This window comes from Cebus imitator, unplaced genomic scaffold (assembly GCF_001604975.1).
Source record: "Cebus imitator isolate Cc_AM_T3 unplaced genomic scaffold, Cebus_imitator-1.0 Scaffold51, whole genome shotgun sequence".
Lineage (NCBI taxonomy): Eukaryota > Metazoa > Chordata > Mammalia > Primates > Cebidae > Cebus > Cebus imitator.
Genome location: NW_016107366.1, coordinates 10560665 through 10564686, shown reverse-complemented (window position 1 = coordinate 10564686; position 4022 = coordinate 10560665). Strand labels below are relative to the sequence as shown.

The 4022-nt window shown below is 41.4% G+C and overlaps 1 protein-coding gene across 5 annotated transcripts in view; it reads left to right on the top strand.

Annotated features, from left to right (window-relative positions):
• RNF19B (ring finger protein 19B) overlaps window positions 1-4022 on the top strand; it is a 34551-nt gene that overhangs the window by 1587 nt on the left and 28942 nt on the right. The window lies entirely within an intron of this gene.

Here is a 4022-nt window from a genome sequence, read left to right as displayed (position 1 = left end):
AGAGACTTGCCCAGGCTGGAGTGCAGTGGCGCGATCTCGGCTCACTGCAACCTCCGCTCCCAGGTTCAAGCGATTCTTCTGCCTCAGCTTCCCGAGTAGCTGGGATTACAGGTGCCAGCCACTATGCCCGGCTAATTTTTGTATTTTTAGTAGCGGCGGGGTTTCACCATGTTAGTCAGGCTCGTCTCGAACTCCTGACCTCAGGTGATTCGCTTGCCTCGGCCTCCCAAAGTGCTGGGATTACAGGCGTGAGCCACCGTTCCTGGCCAAGGCAGGGAGTATCTCTTATGAAAGCGGGGAAGGGATATTTGGCAAAGGAGGGAATGAGAATATTCTGAGGGGGGCAGCGTCGGAGGGGTGTGTCTACTTTGCTAGGGGCAGACTTAGCAGCATTGCAGAAGAAGGCGTGTTCTTCCTGACAACCACTGGTGAAAGTTGGGATGGAGGTGACAGGCGAATAGGCTCTGGGGTACTCTGAGCACTGTGTGCCCTGTGCTACGCTATTGGGAGGCACTCTGCCTTGGGTAAGGGGAGGGATGGACAGACATGTTCTTTGTCCAGAGACTCAATGGGGCACTGAGAAGAAGAATGCCCAGAGATTGGTATGGTAGGAGAAATTGTGTTTCCGAACCCCTTTGATCTTGAGTTCTTGATGACAGTCTTTTTAATGCACCATGTATGCTGAATTTTAAAGGGCAGTGAATTAAAATATGCAATATCTGCAGAGACATAATACACCAGATTTAACTATCTGAAGGATTCAGTAGAGATCCTCCTCGCCCCTCTGCCTTTAGAAGTCTGATTGATTGTTACTGTCAATGTTATCCCATGAATGGTTGCACGCAGGAAGAGGGGCTCATTTAAGTAATTGGGAGTCCAGACAGTCATTATTTGCTCTGTGACCTTGGGCAGATAATTTTATTCTTATGTGTCATGTTTTGGCGACAAAAAGATGTTAGGGACTCCTTGCAGCGTATAAATTTAATGCTAGTTAAAAAGTTGTGTGATCTTTAGCTTCAAAGGAGTTAAGGACTTTTAATTGTAGCTTATATATCAGGGTTGTTTTGAGATCTCCATGGTGCTGCTTGTTGTCTCCTTTCAAAAGGAGGTATCTCGGAGTGTCTAGAAGAGTAAGAAGAGTTAACTTCTGTTTCTAATTCTGACAGACTTGTTTAGAAATGGGTGTGTTACTTAACCTCACTGAGATGGAGTTTCTAAATTACTTTGAAGTGTTGTGGTCAAAGGAGTGGTGTTTATGGTGGCTCACTTTCCCTTTCAGTTAATAAGTATCAGGAAAGACCTTTTAGGTTCATGGAACTGTTTATGTCTGGTGATCTTACCGGTTCTCTGAAGTTAATTTATATGATATTAAAGTTTTACAAATACTGTTGATCTATTTTCTTAACCAAACGAATATTAAGAGAGCATGGACCAGGTGTGGTGGTTCATGCCTGTAGTCCTAGCACTCTGGGAGGCCAAGGGGGGCAGATTACCTGAGGTCAGGAGTTTGAGATCAGCTTGGCCAAAATTGTGAAATCCCATCTCTACTTAAAATATAAAAACTAGCCAGGCGTGGTGGTGCACACCTGTAGTCCCAGTTACCCAGGAGGCTGAAGCAGGAGAATCACTTGAATCCGGGAGGCAGAGGTTGCAGTGAGCTGAGATCAGGCCACTGTACTCCAGCCTGGGTGACAGATTCTGTCTCAAAAAGAGAGAGAGAGAGAGAGAGAGAGAGAGAGAGAGAGAGAGAGAACACTGCGGAGTTAATTTTGGAATAGTACATTAACACCTTTCTGAGATGTGAGTTTCCTTGAGTTCTAAGAAATGTGGCATCATTGATCATCTTTCTGGAGAAGCTCCCCTTTTGTTTTTTATTTTTCTAAAGTCAGTTTCTGTCCTTGAATATATCAATAAAAATGTACAGAAAATAATTTTCAAACTTGGTGACAACTCTCAACTATTTGGAAAAGAATGATAATCATATATATATAGTCATATGTATAAACTATGGTTTTTTTATATGAATCATCTATGGACTTAAGGTGGAGTTTGGGGGAAGAAAGCTGGCCTCTCAATACCTGTGTGCCAGGCATATATAATTTAATTTGATCCTCACAACTTTGTGAGTTAGGTTTGATACAGTTTTACAAATGAGGAAACTAATTTTTTTGGGGGGGAAGGGGAGGGAGGGAAGGAGGGAGGGGACGCTGAGGAAACTAAAATTTAAAGAAATTGAATGACTTGTTCAGGGTCATGTAACTAGTAAGTGGTGGAACCAGGCTTAGAACAGGGGTTTTAATTCCAACCAAGGCCAATATTCTTTCCACTCAGCCTCTGTGTTAGAAAGCTTTGGCTTGTCAACATAGCCCCATTATTGAGGATGCTGCTGCTTGGGTGCATTTCATTAAGTGTAGCCTGAGGACAACATTGAGAAAGCCAAAGATACTAGAGTCTAGTTAGTTTCCTTTCTGATTCCTGTTAACAGCCTCCTACTAGCTACCTCATTTTTCTTGTCTGAAATAGGCCTAATTCTTTCCTGATTTGAGAGGTTTAATTAATGTTTTCACAGTGTTTTGAAATATTTAGTTGACTGTGGTTACAGGTAGTAACTTTAAAATTCTATCAGTTGCCAGATAGATGCCTGAGTTCCCCCTTGGGATGTGGCTAGTGGCTTTGCACCTCTTTTTTTTTGAGACAGGGTTTCACTCTGTCACCCAAGCTGGAGTGCAGCAGTGGTGCAATCACCGCCCACTGCAGCCTCAACCTCCTGGGCTCAGGCAATCCTCCTGCCTCAGCATCTCAAGTAGCTAGGACCAGAGGTGCATGTCACCAAGCCCAACTAATTGTTATTATTAATATTATTGTTATTTGTAGAGACAGGGTCTCCCTGTGTTGCCCAGACTGGTTTCGAATTCCTGGGCTCAAGCTGTTTTCCGACCTTGGCCTCCGAAAGTGCTGTGATTATTGCTGCCTCTTTTTAATGCCAGGAAAAAAAAATAGCTTCTATGTTCTTACCGGATGTCATGGTTCCCTTGTTTTGTTTTGAACAGTGTTGTGTTGTTTTGTTTTAGAGATGAGTCTCGCTCTGTGCCCAGGCTAGAATGCAGTGGCATGATAGTAGCTTACTACAACCTCGAACTCCTGGGCTAAAGCAGTACTTCCATCTCAGCCTCCTGAGTAACTGGGATTATAGGCATTAGCGAGTGTACCCAGCTCTTTTGTTTTATTTTTTAAACAAACTGTTCTATTCTTCTGGGGCTGGTAAAGGTCATGGATAAACACTAGAAGTCCAAGTCCCAGTTATGTCCTATTCCCATAACTGACCATCTTTACTTTACTGCCCACAGATAAAGTTCTTGCCAGCCACATTTATCAAGTCTTCCGTCTGCCTTGTTTGTATGTGCATTTGGTAGGGTGAGGGGGGGCATGTGAGCAGTCTTACAGGTTCTGATCATTAGTTTTACTGTAATTACTCATAATAACAAGAACACCATACATTCAGAGATTCATGATTTGTTTACAGAATATTTGTAGGATAGAGCAGAGGGTTTTGGATTTTTCTTTTCTTACACTCAAATATGATTTTATTTTATTCATAAATAAGGGAACCAATTTTAGTGGGAAAACATTTACATGATTTAATATGCTAAGAATAATATTGCCTAGTGTAATCTTAAAACAAGCTGTCAAATGAGATAAAATTATTTCAAAATACAAATAACTGATTTTTTTTATAGTTCTTTTTAGTCTTCAGACTATAATCCCATTCAGACATAATTTCATTTTAGTCTCATCTAGGTAGATACTGACAAATACATTTTATAAAGGAGAAACCAATTCAGAGAAGTGTAAATATAGGGTCTAATGTTTCATAGCTAATAACTGGTACAGTTGATCTTTTACCTTTAGAGTCTCTGTCCAAGCATGTCTTTTCAGAAACCTCCAAATCATGTAACTGTAATGTTTTCCTCTCAAGTGCCCTGTTGTCAATCTTGCTACTCTTTTTTTTTTTTTTTTTGAGA